Source organism: Lissotriton vulgaris, chromosome 3_1 (assembly GCF_964263255.1).
Source record: "Lissotriton vulgaris chromosome 3_1, aLisVul1.2, whole genome shotgun sequence".
Taxonomy (NCBI): Eukaryota; Metazoa; Chordata; class Amphibia; order Caudata; family Salamandridae; genus Lissotriton; species Lissotriton vulgaris.
The window spans coordinates 402955281-402970049 of NC_141689.1; the positions used below are offsets into that span (position 1 = coordinate 402955281).

The window sequence follows — 14769 nt, forward strand, 5'->3', positions numbered from 1 at the left end:
TGACCATCACAGGCAGCAAGGTTCCCAGCATGTCACAAGCTTCCCATCAACAATGGCGTTCTGGTCACAGTAGTTTGAAATAATGCCTCAAGGACTTGAGAGCTCCCCCCTCCGCTGCAGTGCCACCATCTCCTGTGCCAGTATTTGCCTGCTCCTCACTGCCTGCTGCTGGCTGTGTCCCTGATCGCCGCCTCCACTGCCGCCTTTCCCCCCCTGAGTGCATGCGCCTTAACCTTTCTTTCCTGTACCCTGGCTACCTGTGCCCCTGCCTCCACATGTGCCCGTGTGACTGCCAGCCTCCCTGCTGCCCCCTGAGCGGGCCTGCCTGCTTCTGACCTCGCTTTCCCCTCGCTGTTTCCCATGCCATTTTTCTCCCTTCCCGCCGCTGCCCTCCATGCAGCCCGCCCCGTGCTGATTTGTTGCCACCTTCCCGCCTCCCAGCTGACCCGCCCTCCCCACCTCCCCCTTATATGGTGACCGCTGTGCAGCCGCGCGCAACAGGCGCGCCGCTGGCACACCGAAGGCGCGCCTAAGGCAAGCCCGTCTGCGCCCGTCCGTGCCTGGACCGCGCCCAGCGCCAGAACCCCTGGTCCCCGCACCAGAGACAAAGCAAGACTCTGCTACATTGACAACACCCTCATCACACTCAACCAAGGACGGCCCTCCAACTGCTACAAAGCCACCCCCAAGTGGACCCACGGCCCTTTCACCTGCCATAACTGCACCTTCACCTGCACCAACGACGCCAAAGCCCCGACAGCAACGGTAGGCAACAGACTGCGATGCATCCTGCTCAACACCCGCAGGGCACGCAAGCACCCCATCGAGCTCTGGGACCTACTCACCACCACAGCCCCAGACGTCGCCTTCCTGACCGAGACCTGACTGAACAAAACCTCCGCCCCTGACATAGCAATGGCCATTCCTGACGAGTACAAGATCTCCAGAAGAGACCGCGCCAACGGAGTCGGAGGAGGAATCGCCATTGTACATAAGAACACCATCAAGGTCTCCACGAACACCGACAACACCCTCACCACCGCCGAACACATGCACTTCAAGATCCACACAGACCCCAAGACCACCCTCAGAGGCACCCTCGTCTACAGACCGCCGGGCCCACGCCCCCAATTCGGCAACTCCATCGCAGACTTCATCAGCACGCACGAACTGACCTCCAACAACTCCATCCTGCTCGGCGACCTGAACTTCCATCTGGAAAACATCAACAACAGCAACTCCTCCACCCTGGTCGACAACCTCGCTACCCTCGGACTGAAACAGATGATCACAACCCCGACCCACATCGCCGGCCACACGCTCAATGCCATCTTCTCCTCCAGCCCCCACTTCACCTTCGGCCACAACTCCGAGCTCACCTGGACCGACCACCACTGCATCCACTTGACCTTCCAGGCACCCGTCACCCACCACCGCACCCCCTAGATCCCCCGCCATCGCTTGGGCAAAGTAACCAAGGAACTGCTGGAAGCTCACCTCGCAATCGACCCTCCGACCATCCTCACCAACCCAGAGGAGGGGGCCCTCACCCTCAGACTCTGGATGGAAAAATGCGCCAACACCGCAGCACCTTTACGACTACCTGCAGACAGAGACACCAACCAGAGAGCCAGCTGGCTCACCCCGGAGCTCCTGGCCTCCAAGCACGCCTGCTGGAAACTCAAAAACATCTGGCTCAGCGACAGAACACCCACCAACCACTCAGCCCACAAAGAGGCCATCCGCAACCATCACCACCTCATCAGAACAACCAAAAGAGGCTCATTCACAGACCGCTTTGACAACAACGCCCACAACAGCAAAGAGCTCTTCAACATCGATAAAGAATTCTCCAATCACTGCTCCTGCACCAAAGACATCCCGCTGTCGCAAGCTCTGTGCGACACCCTCGCTGCCTTCTTCCACCACAAGATCACCGACATCCACAACAGCTTCAACACTCAGATCTTCCCAACGCACCCCACCACGTCAAGCACACCCAACCCCACCGACCACGACCTTCTGACCACATGGACCAACGTGAGCACCGAAGACATAATCGAGACCATGAGCACCATCCACTCAGGCGCCCCTTCGGACCCTCTCCCCCACCACATCGCCAACAAAGCCAACAGCCTCATCGCACCCCACCTGCGCAATATCATCAACCTCTCCTTCAAAACGGCCATTTTCCCTGAGAGCTGGAAGCACGCCGAGATCAACGCCCTCCTGAAGAAGCCCAAGGCGGACCCGAGCGACCTCAAGAACTTCCGGCCCATCTCCATGCTTCCGTTCCCAGGGAAAGTCATAGAAACGACCGTCAACACCCAGCTCACCCGCTACCTAGAAGACAACAACATCTTGGACCCGTCCCAGTCTGGCTTTCGCAGCAACCACAGCACCGACACCGGCCTCATCGCCACCACAGACAACATCAGAATCCTCCTCGACAATGGCGAGACAGCAGTCCTCATTCTTCTGGACCTCTCCGCCACTTTCGACACCATCTGCCACCACATTCTCCACACACGCCTCTACGACGCAGGGATCCGAGACAAGGCCCTGGACTAGACCACCTCCTTCCTCACCGACAGAACACAGAGAGTCCTCCTCCCCCCGTTCCAATCCGGCATCAACAAAACCATCTGCGTCGTCCCTCAGGGATCTTCCCTCAGCCTGACGCTGTTCAACGTCTACATGGCCCCCCTCGCCTGCATCGCCAGACTACACGACCTCAACATAATCTCCTACTCCGACGACACCCAGCTGATCCTCTCCCTCACCAAATCCAACCTGCACCAGGGGATGAAGGCCGTCGCCGACTGGATGGAGGCAAGCCGGCTCAAGCTGAACTCGGACAAGACGGAGATCCTCATCCTTGGGCCCAACCCATCGGCGTGGGACGATTCCCGGTGGCCTCCTTCCCTGGGAACCCCCCCAGACACCGACCAACCACGCACACAACCTAGGAATCATCCTCGATTCCACGCTCAGCATGACCAACCAAGTCAACGCAGTCTCCTCTTCATGCTTCCGCACCCTCCGTATGCTCCACAAAATCTACAGATGGATCCCAACGAACTTTCGGAAAACAGTCACCCACGCCCTCATCAGCAGCCGACTCGACTACTGAAATGCCCTCTACGCCGGAGCCCCGGCCAAAACATCAGCAGACTCCAAAGAATCCAGAACACCTCCGCATGCCTGGTCCTAGTCGTCCCTCACAGAGACCACATCACCCCCCACCTGAGAGACCTGCATTGGCCCCCCGTTGACAAAAGAATCACCTTCAAACTCGTTATCCAAGCACACAAAGCACTCCACAAAACCGGCCCAGCCTACCTCAACAGCAGACTCTCTGTCTACGCACCCAACAGGAAACTCCGCTCTGCCGACCTTTCCCTGGCCGGCGTCCCGCACATCCACAGAACCACCTCCAGGGGCAGATCCTTCTCCCACCGCACCGCCAAGACCTGGAACGCCCCCCCCCCCTCCACCTACGACAGACTACTGACCTCCCGGCATTCAGAAGACTGCTCAAGACCTGGCTCTTCGGCCACTGACTGCAGCTCCCTCCCCCCAGCGCCTTGAGACCCTAGCGGATAGGTAGCGCGCTTTACAAAATACTTGATTGATTGATTGACTTGCAGTTCCTCAAACCAAGTGGTCACCGCTGCCTTAGTTCATGTTAAAGTATCTTGCCCAGTTGAGTGATCACATGACAGCCCTGCCAAGGTATTTTTTCTTTTTAAAGTGACCAGTGCATGGTGTAAACAGTGACAAAGCATAGACAGGAAAACATATTTTGCAAATAATTCGGTATGTATGTTATGCGCTCCCTTGTTAATTCTCCTCCTATGTTTCGATAAATCATAATGAGGGAATTCAACAATCCATTAATACATAAATTCAATGCAGTGTAAATAAATACATCTGAATGTGAAATATTTATGTGTGCAATGAGTTCTGTGAATCACAATAAATATCATTTAATATTGTAGTTTCATTGCGCTTCCTTCTAATACACGCTTAATGCTTTTGGAGTTTCTGCCATTTAGCCCCTGTGTGGTGTACCATGTATAAATACATATCAGTATGGTTGCCTGCATCACAGAGGAGTTAAAAATATAAAAAGAAAGAAAGAACCTATATCTGCAATTGGTGTCTGGAAAGTGACAGAGGACTATGACACAGTGAACCAGGACTCAGTGAAAGAGTTAAAGGACTACTCCCCAGACAGGAGTTTCCAAGGCAGCCATCTTAGATAGGGCAAGGTATTTAAACTTCCTGCATATATAATGCTAATTATACACCAAAATTAGTCCATTTTCATTTTAATAATTGAGATATATAGCACTGAGGAGATCAGTTGAGTTGTAGACTAGTAAGGTCCTCAGAGCCACAAATCAACTAAGAAAGAGAGATACATTGTCAATATACTCTATATAACCAAGGAATTACATTAGCTACAGTGAATACCTTCCAGTTTCTCCAAGAATGGACTCAAAACTGGAACCTTCGGGTGACAATGCCTATACCATCACATTCCTTCCAACCTCTACAAAAACGCAGCAGAAAAACTCAAACACTAACTACTCAAAGCACATCCAGAAATGCTTATCTTAGGCCCTTATTTTAGTATCACCAAGGGAACAAGAACTAATGACCTTATTTTCCACACAAAAAAGAGCCCAATGGAGAAACACTCTACACTCCATGTTAAGCATCACAGGCACCAGAAAAACTCCTCACAGACTTAGATTAACAGTATCTGCCTCTCCCCTGTGCAATGCAAATGCCACCATATTCATTTACAATAATTGGATTATACTAATTCAGTCTTCAAATGATAATCTAACCTTAATTGACAAAATGTTCCACATCCTAAAAAAAGGGACGCACAAAAATACCAATCTCCCCACCCATAGTATCCCTAGTGTGTATGATGGAACTCCGTCATCCCCCATAGAGCTCAGGTACAACCCCAACTCACTCAATTCCTCTCCGGGTCCAGAGAATTGCCGACCCACACACAAAACCACCACCCCTCCCTCCAAAAACTTCTGTTCAATCTATGACTGTGATCGCCACTAGGAATTCTGCAACCAACTCCCACGCTCACCCCCTCAACAACAAGAATAGTCTAGACCATCATGGCTTGACAATCCAACCCCCCCACTCACCCCTGCTCACCTCACCAGATCGCACCAATGAGGGCACTGCCATCACATCGCCGCTGATCTCCCATACAGGAAACAATTATATTCATGAACCCACAGCTACACATCTAACCAACCTTAGATCAGTGAGATCCAGTAACTTTGCCACCACCTCCAGTCCTACGCTTCCTCTCGTCTCTGCCAATCAGCCTCTCACATATACACAACATAAAGACACAACTAACAATGACTCATGCTCTCAACTAGGCACTCTTAACGACAACACACCATTATCAGCTTTCATGTCACATCCCACCACTTCCCTTAAACTGAAGTATTAGGTAATGCTACTCAATGAAATTGAGCGTGGCCTAAAGCACCTTAGAGAGGATATACAGAGACTTAATTCAATCACAGCCAATCAGTGGCCCTCTCGAAACGCAAAAAGCACCACGACAACCATAAAGGACACCCATACAGACATCACCCCACTCCAATGCACCATCACAACCAACCTAGGTTGTGATGTAGATAGGCTTTGCCTTTACACTGAGTAAGTTAGCATGAGCTTATTAGGAGTTTAAACACCATTTTACCACTCTGCTGCTTTTGCGCACGGTATATATTGTTATTAATGCTTTCAGCCTAGTAGAATATTTTGCTTCACACGAGAATAATATGTTTTCCTATAGTATCAGCTTTGCTTGGTAAGCTATGTCTGAACAGTGAGTGCCAAGGACTTCAAGGTTATTTCAACACAGCCGTTGTTGTTCGGTCTGATCAGCGCACGTCTTAGACATACCACATAGGCAGCTGTGGCCAACTCTGGCTTTTGGAGCGTTTAATAATGCACTGCGCAGAGCATGCACATACACTTGATGAATATTCAATATGCAGAGAGTTGGTGTAGAAGATGATGTGATCCCTTTCTACTAAAACCAGAGGTATGGGGTCACCCTTCTAAAACCCAAAGAGACCTTCTAAAATATAATATAATATAATATAATAGCAAGGGAGGGTAAGACTGAGGTTCTATTTAGACCTTTTCCCTTTAGCATTTTAATGTGCTTTCACCCTTTGTGTTTTATGGACTAGTAACTATGCTGATAACCTTGTTGCTTATAATATGTTTGCTTGTATTAGCCAAGATACTGCACTTGAGAACACTGCATTAGAAATATATATTTCAAACTTGCACGTGTCTTCATTTACTCCTCGTTTTGGACTGGTATGTTAGTGTAAGGAAAGAGTGTTCATGTGTTCCACGTGACCTGAGGTGTTCTAAGTTCATGTTCTGGGTTGTCTAATCATTGGGGGTGTGTAAGAACCAATGAGACACTGATTGCTAGTCTGGTAGGGGATTTTGGATACTAAGGTGAGTTTTGGCACACCCTAATTCACTGAGGTTCCAAGTCTCTATGCACAGTTCTGTGTAGGAGCAGAATCCCTGCGACAAGGTCAGCATACTACTCCTCACCCCAACGATGCTTCCAGACCAAACAAATCAAAGCAAGATCTATCAAACAATGAGATCCATGAATTCCTCCTATATTATAAGTCTGGATTAAATTCAATCAAGGCGGTTCATAATCAAATCCAATCCATCCATGCGAACCCTCTCAGAGAACCGATTCACAATCAAAGAGGAATAAACAAAAAAACCTTATACGAATCTTTTTATCACAAATGGCTCATAAAAACAATAATAAATATCTAAAGTGCATGCTCCTCGACTGCAAATCAGCAAATAAACACGCAACTGATATCTACGACCTCATTCTTACACTAAGTTCACAATATCATACGACTAGATAGAACAGGGAAAACGGGTGGTGGAATAGCATGCATCTACAACAATACTTGATTATTACGCCAACTGGAAACAATAGAGGCAACAACATGTGAATATCTTAGCGTCAATATATCTTGCAACAACAAATTTATTTGTAATCTACCTGCCTTCTATCACCCTCCAGGTGATAACCCGGACTTCACGCGAACAATTAATGCAAATCTTAACAATAAAATCTAATCATCAAGAACCACAGATCTTCCTGGGTGATTTTAATCTACACTGGAATTACCTAAATGACTCCTCACAGAACAGCTTAAAATCCTTCCTATTAAACCATGAGATGACCCAAATCTGCAACAGTCCTGCACACAATAAGGGTGAGACTCTGGACCTTATTATCTCTTAGTCAGCTACCATCTCTTTAGAGTCTAATCTCCATTGTAATTGGTCAGATCATTATCGCATCACCTTCCTCATCAACTTAAAAGAAATCCTTAGGAATGGCCAACCGAAGAAAATCAAACAGTGGAAAGGAATGTTAGTAAAATAAACCATAATGATCTAACCTCACTATGCAACAACACCTTGATCCCACAAACCAACATGGAGGATGTCAACGACCTCACGGACTAATACAATAGTTCAATATGAGAAGTCATGGATGCTATCACGCCCCTACAACAGAAAAACATCTCCACTAAAATCTAAAAGCCTTGGTTCAATGACATCTTGAACACAGAAAGACGCAACCTAAGAATGGCAGAAAGAGCTTGGGAAGACTCCCCATCAATGGAATCACTAAAAAGCTTAAAAGCAATGAGGAACACATACAATCGTAGAATAAAATAGGCAAAAACTAAATGTATTAGAACCCACTTTGGCCAGGCCAGAAATAGGTCCAAAAACTATTCGAATTAGTCAATCAGCAATCACGTAACACATCAAACCCAATAGACTCCAGACCCAGTACCCTACCAAACTGCGAAGAACTAGCCACCTTCTTCAGGATAAAACAACAAAGATAGAGAAGGAACTTCAACTCGCGAAGAAACTACTACGGCCCTCCTAGTCAACCTATCTCACAACTCCCAATCTATGGAAGGGATGGAACCACACTGCATCACCTCCAAAAATAATGCCACTTGGAACGTCTGCTCCCCAATCAGCGACCAGGAAATCTACAATATTCTCTCATCTTTAAACCAATCTAGCTACTTCTCTGACCCTATACCTCCCAGCATATTCAAAGAGATAAAAACCTGTATCCTTCCACTATGGTCAAAGATTGTAAACCCCTCTCTATGCCAAGGCTCTATCCCAGACTCCTTAAAAATCGGTCAAGTAACACCCATTATAAAAAAAACTTTGGCAGACTGCTCTGACCCTAACAACTTCCGGCCCATCTCCAACACCCCTACACTGGCAAAGCTCTTGGAAAATGTGTACAGAAACAACACTGCAATCACATATAAAAGTGATCAATTTCAAGACCACACCACAGAATCAGCCCTTACCCATATTAAAGATGACATTCTAAAAATGCTGGACAAGAACGAATCATGCCTTCTAATATTGCTTGATTTTTCTGTTGTATTTGACACCGCCAAACACGACACCCTACTAAAACTACTGGAACAAAGAATGGGCTTGTCAGGGGTGGCATTACACTGGTTCGCTTCTTTCCCCCAAAACAAATCCTTACAAGTGAAAATGAATCAATCTTTGTCTAATCCACACGTGATAACTGTGGGAGTTCCTCAAGGATCTGCTGAATGAATGAATGAATGAATGAATGAATGAATAAGATATTTAATAAAGCGCACGATGGCCGAAGCGGCTTCCTGGCGCTGGGGGCCTGATCAGAACTCAACAGAGGGGACCCAGGGAGGCTTAAGAGGGGAATGCCTGAGAGAAGAGAAAGGTTTTAAGAGCTTTGCGGAAGTGAGTGTAGATGGGAATGGAGCGGATGGAAAGGGGAAGGCTGTTCCAGAACTGGGGGGCCAGGACAGAGAATCGAGTGCCCCCTGTTCTGGATTTACGGAAGCGAGGGATATGAAGAAGAGAAAGAGAAGAGGAGCGAAGAGTGCGGGCAGGGACATGAGAAGAAACAAGACAGGTGATGAACAGGGGCGCAGAGCGGGAATGAGCCCGAAAAGCTAGACAAGCCAGTTTGAAAAAGGATCTGAAGCGAACAGGGAGCCAGTGAAGTGATTTGAGAACCGGGGTGATGTGCGAAAATTTAGGGAAGGAAAGGATGAGACGAGCAGCTTGATTTTGGATGGCCTGTAGACGGCGGGATTCGTAAGCAGGGATGCCCACATACAGGCTATTCCCATAGTCAAGGCGGGAGATGACAAGGGCCATGACTATGGATTTAAGTGCATCGGTGGAAAAGAAGCGTGAAATTTTCCGAATTAAACGGAGAGAAAGGAAACAAGAAGACACCACGGAGCTGATCTGACTGTGCATTGATAGGTCATGACTGACCTTAATCCCAAGAGTGCGGACAGAAGAAGCAGGCACCGGGGGGGGACCAAAAGAGAGGGGCCAGTGTGCCGGGGACCAAGGATTGGAGGGACCGCCAGTGAGAACAAGTTCCGTCTTATCTGGATTGAGCTTCAGATGGTTGGCGCTCATCCAGTCAGAAATGAAAATTAAAGTAGAACCGAACTTGGAAAGGGAATCAGGAGTAGAAGAAAGATCAAAGACGAGCTGGAGGTCATCTGCGTAGTTGTACACAGAGACCCCCAGCTCAAGAAGAGAGGTGATGAGAGGATGAATATAGAGATTGAAAAGAAGAGGGGAAAGAGAAGAGCCTTGGGGAACGCCACAAGTGACTGAGCGGGGTGGAGCAGAAAAGCCGGGGAGATGAACTGCCTGGGACCTGTCCCGAAGGAAGGACGCCAGCCAGGAAAAGGCCGCACCCCGAATGCCCGCTGCGCTGACACGGTCGAGAAGGATGGAATGATCAACCGTGTCAAACGCAGCGGACAGATCGAGGAGGACCAAAGCTTGGGGGAGATTAGAGTCGGCTTTCCTCTTGAGCTCGTCCAAGACTGCGAGGACCACCATCTCCGTGGAGTGGCCCGGGCGGAATCCTGCTTGATGGGATGCAAGAAGGCCACTCTCCTCTATATAAGTGGAGAGGCAGGAAGTGACATGGGCTTCAAGGATCTTGCCGAGGTAGGGAAGAAGAGAAATGGGTCGGAAATTAGAAGGAAGAGAAGGGTCTAGACCGGTTTTTTTTAGAATAGGGAGGACTACTGCGGATTTGAAGGAAGAAGGAACTGAACCAAGGGCCAAAGAGGAGTTGAGGAGAGCAAGAGGGGGGGCAGGACAGTTGGTGAAAAGAGTTTTGAGAATGCGTGCTGGCGCGCAATCCACGGGAGAGCCAGACTTGATTTTGACCAGAAGTTTTAAAAATGAATCGGTAGAAATAGGAGGGAAAAGAGCGAAGGAGAAAGAGGGACAGGTGGAGGGACAAGTAGGACGAGGTTGAGGTACTGTGGGAATGTTGGCTTTGATCTTCACGATCTTATCGATAAAAAAGTCATTAAGAGAGGAGCAGAGGGATTGTGAGGGAACCAGGCTAGGAGTGGAGCGATCAGAGGTGGCAAGATTATGGACCAGAGAGAAGATTTCACGGGGTTTATTGGCTGCGAGAGCTACTCTCTCAGTAAAGTAAGCGGTTTTGGCCGCTAAGATCGCTTTTTTATATTCAGTAAGGAGTGATTTGTATTTGGCGCGCAGGGAAGAGCAATAGTTCCGTCTCCAGTGGCGTTCCGACCGTCTAAGGTCGAGTTTGAGTGTTTTAAGTTCTGGAGAGAACCATTTGTGCGCGTCGTGGGAACGAACCGCCTTGATCTTTCGGAGCGGGGCGACTAGATTGCACGAAGAGGAAAGCCATGTGCCAATGGCGTTGACCTGGGAGTCAAGGGGAAGATCGGTGAGGTTAGGAACAGAGGAAGCCAAAGTGAGCGAGAGGGAGTCAAGATCGGTCCGATTCCAACTACGGGCTAAGATGTTTTTCGGAAGGGGGGGCTTGTCGACCGCTCCCAGATGGATGGAGAAGGAGATGAAAGAATGATCCGACCAAACGCATGGGGATGTGAGAAGAGATGAGACAATGGGGCGTGAGGACCAGATTTGATCCAAAGTATGACCATGGACGTGAGTAGGGACTGAGACGTGAGGTGTGAAGTTTAAACATTGGAGAGTACCAGAAAAATCTTTTGAGGGGAGGTCTTCCCTAGGGTTGCCCGGCCAATAATTAAAATCGCCGAGCAGAAGGATGGAGGAATTGTTGACCACAAGAGTGGCCATAAGGTCCTGGAGGGAGGCTACAAAAGAAGGCATAGATTGAGGGGGGCGATACACAAGGACAACAGTGACGGGGGCAGAGAGATTGAGAGAGCGGGCAACAAGGTAGTCTACATTGGATATGGGGGGGTGATTAAGAAGTTGAAATTTGAGGGTCGACCGAATGATCATCGCCACCCCTCCCCCCGCCCTGCCGTCCGGACGGTCAGCCCGGAGGGCATAATGGGAGTCAGGAAGAATGGCTAAGAGGTCGGGAAGGGAGGCGGCAGAAAACCAAGTTTCAGTCAGAAAGAGGAAATCAGGGGAATCGGTAGTGAGAAGGTTGAAGAGAGCTGTCTGGTGTTTGACAGCAGAGCGGGTGTTAAGTAGTATAGCAGAGGCTATAGTGGGGGCAGGGGTGGGAAGGGAACGTGGAGTAGGGGAAGAGTCAGCAGCGGGTGGAGTGGGACTAGAAGGAGCCGGAGGCAGGAGAGGAGGGGTAGAGACAGAAATGCCAAGTGTGTCAAGGTGTCGCAGGAGGGAGGGCGAAGGGGGGGAATCAGCAGTAAGAGCCATGAGTTGAGCTGGGGTATACGCCAAGGAAGGGGCAGAGTGCATGGCCCCTGGTCCCGGCCCATCGCGGACGGGCGCAGACGGGCTTAACTTAGGCGCAACTTCGGCGCGCCTTCGTCACGCCCGCTGCGCTCGTCCGCTGCGCGGCCGGGACTGGGCAACCATGATATGGGGACACATGGGGAGGAAGAACAGGGGGCGTGGCAAGGGGGGAGGGGCCAAAGAACAGCTGCGCCGAGCCCAGACCCGCCCAAGATGGTGGAGCCGCCCGTCCCACTCCAAGAGTCAGGCGAGGAGGGGGCGATCAGCGGAGGTGGTCTGGGTCGCGTGCAGGGGCAGCCAGGAAGGACTGGAGCGCTAGGTCCAAAGCGCTGAAGAGCTGAGCAGGTAGGCGGGTAAAAACTATCCCAAAGAAATGTCACAATGATTAAAAAGCAGCGTTGCTCCCGGAGACGCCTCGGGAGTTCTGGGGTGTAGCAGGATAGGCGCGCATACAGCTGACCGCCTTAAGAACTTTGTCGAGGGGGGAGGGGCCAAAGATCTGCTCTCTCCGCCATTCTCTTTAACTTATTCCTGGAACCGCTAGCAAACCTCCTATAATCTGCTAACATCCATTACCATATGTACGCTGATGACACCCAGCTATATCTCAAGATTGCCTCTCCAGATGACATTATATCCCTCAACTCCATACTACAAAATACACACCTCTGGCTCACAGTTAACCACCTCAAACTCAACGCTGCAAAAACTGAATTTCTCCTCATCTTTCCACCAAATAACAAAACTAAGATTGATTTGTGGCTGAATCACCTAACAGCACTCACTTGCTTGCCCTACATCATAGACTCGGTAAGATCCTTAGGTATTACATTAGACAATCACCTAAATATGCAGAATCACATTAGTGCTGCCACCAAGGGAGCAAACTACCAACTGAGCGTTCTGTGGAAACTGAAACCATACTTACCTCATGAAGATCTATAACAAGCAGTACAAGCCCTAGTATTCCCCAGATTGGATTACGGTAGTGCCACACTGTGTGACCTACCAAAATTTAAACTGACACCACTAAGAGCCTCTCTCAATGCAGCAGCAAGACTGGTCCTCGGAACAAAAAGAAATGCACACATTTCACCAGCCCTAAAAACCTTAAATTGGCTACCATAAGAAGCAAGAATCCATCTAAAAATTGCTTGCATGACGCACAAAGCGCTACACTTCAACACCCCCAGTTACCTGGCACAAACGCTAGAAAAAACAGGGGCAGCAGATCCTCACGAAGTGCGCTCACCTTGTTGCTGAAACCCTATGACCTCACAAAAAGAAAAAGGGGCTAGAGCATTCTCAACTGTGGTTCCCAAGATATGGAACTCTTAACCGCCGGACCTTCACCTAATCTCCTCCACCTACGCCTTCAAAAGAGAAGCCAAATCATATCTACTGACCAAGTTCTTACCCTAATTCAACATTTCAATGATACTGAATTGATTCAGATAGCAAACTTTTATGTAGTCTATCCTGTCTTGGATGTGTTTATTTTACTGCAATCACTGTTAGTTTATTCTTAACTGTTGATTTCTTTGTATCACGCATATGTTTGCCTGTTGATCGGACCAAGTGCTAATCGTGTTATCCCCACGTAAAGCACTCTGATACCGTCGAGGGTCACGTTTGCGCTATACAAAACTTTCTAAATAAAATACATTAAAAAAAATAAAAAATCTCTTGCTAAGATTTAGCCTGCCTGCCTGCTTTAAAAGGGAAAACATAAAGTGGAAGTGCACATGTGCTTCCAATGTAAAACATCAATAAAGTGATGGTTACCCGTGTTACCCATGAAGTGCAAAATATGGTACTAGATTTCCTGTTGCTAGGTTCGTAATTTCTGGTTAATGTGTATTACATTTCCTATGCTGTAAGTAGGCACAAAATTTCATGGATGGTTATCATAAAATTACGTAAATAACTGTAATGAAAACCAACTAAAACCATCGCTGATACAGAAAAATATACTTTAAAATGTCTCTGCATCTAAATAAATTTACCATTGGTTTAAAAGTATATGGTAAAGAAGTTGGTTTTTATTCCACAATTATTCTGTAACAAATCTCTGTGTAAATGTTGTAGTGTTGATCTGTTATAGAGAGAGGAGGGTTTATTGTTGTACTAGAGGCAAGTGAACAGATCTTCTGTTGTATTGAGGCCCCCGGGACACTTATAGTCGAGATCTAGAATATATCTGGTTTCAAGTTTTCTAAGGGTTCCCTCTCTGTTCTCACCCGTTCAGTTTATGGGTACTGCATTGATTAGGTAATAGGTTAAGTGGTCAAGGTTGGATAAGTTGGGTCTTGGTTAACGAGGGCGCCAATGTATTGTAGGATTCTTTTATTTGCCAGTAATATCGTGCTCCCTACATAATTAAATAAAAGATTGCAGGAGCATTCAAGCACATACATTTCTAAGGAAGAGGAGATCCGGGGCATTCCTGAGATGGAATGAGAGAAGCACAAGTGATGAAGCTCCAGCCTCCCCAGTTGACTTTTTTTAAATGTGGGGACTGGAACTTTCTTAACTCCTGCTGATCTTGCCATTTTTCCCAGGACGTACCATTGAAGTTTATGGCTCAAGAAATCAGGGCCTACACCATTGATGGTCTTAAAGACATTGCAGAGTGCCTTGAAGCGTATTCTTTGTTTGACCGGGAGCCAATGAAGTTGCCGGAGTGTCTCATTTTCGGAGACAAATTTTGGGGGCCCTGAGAGCAATCTTGACGCTGCGTTTTGGGCAAGTTGATGCTGATAGATATTTTGCTTTTGGGCATTGAGATATAAACTATTACAATAGTCAAGACGTGTTATTATAAGGGCCGTTACCACTGTTTTGAGGCTGGTTCCCATAAAAAAAACTTGATTTTTCTCATGACTTTTAGTGCCAGAAAAC

At 48.1% G+C, this 14769-nt stretch overlaps 1 pseudogene; it reads right to left on the bottom strand.

Annotated features, from left to right (window-relative positions):
- The window catches only part of LOC147726508 (uncharacterized), a 43233-nt pseudogene extending 31227 nt beyond the window's left edge, over positions 1–12006 (bottom strand).
- Positions 12007–14769: the final 2763 nt, after the last annotated feature.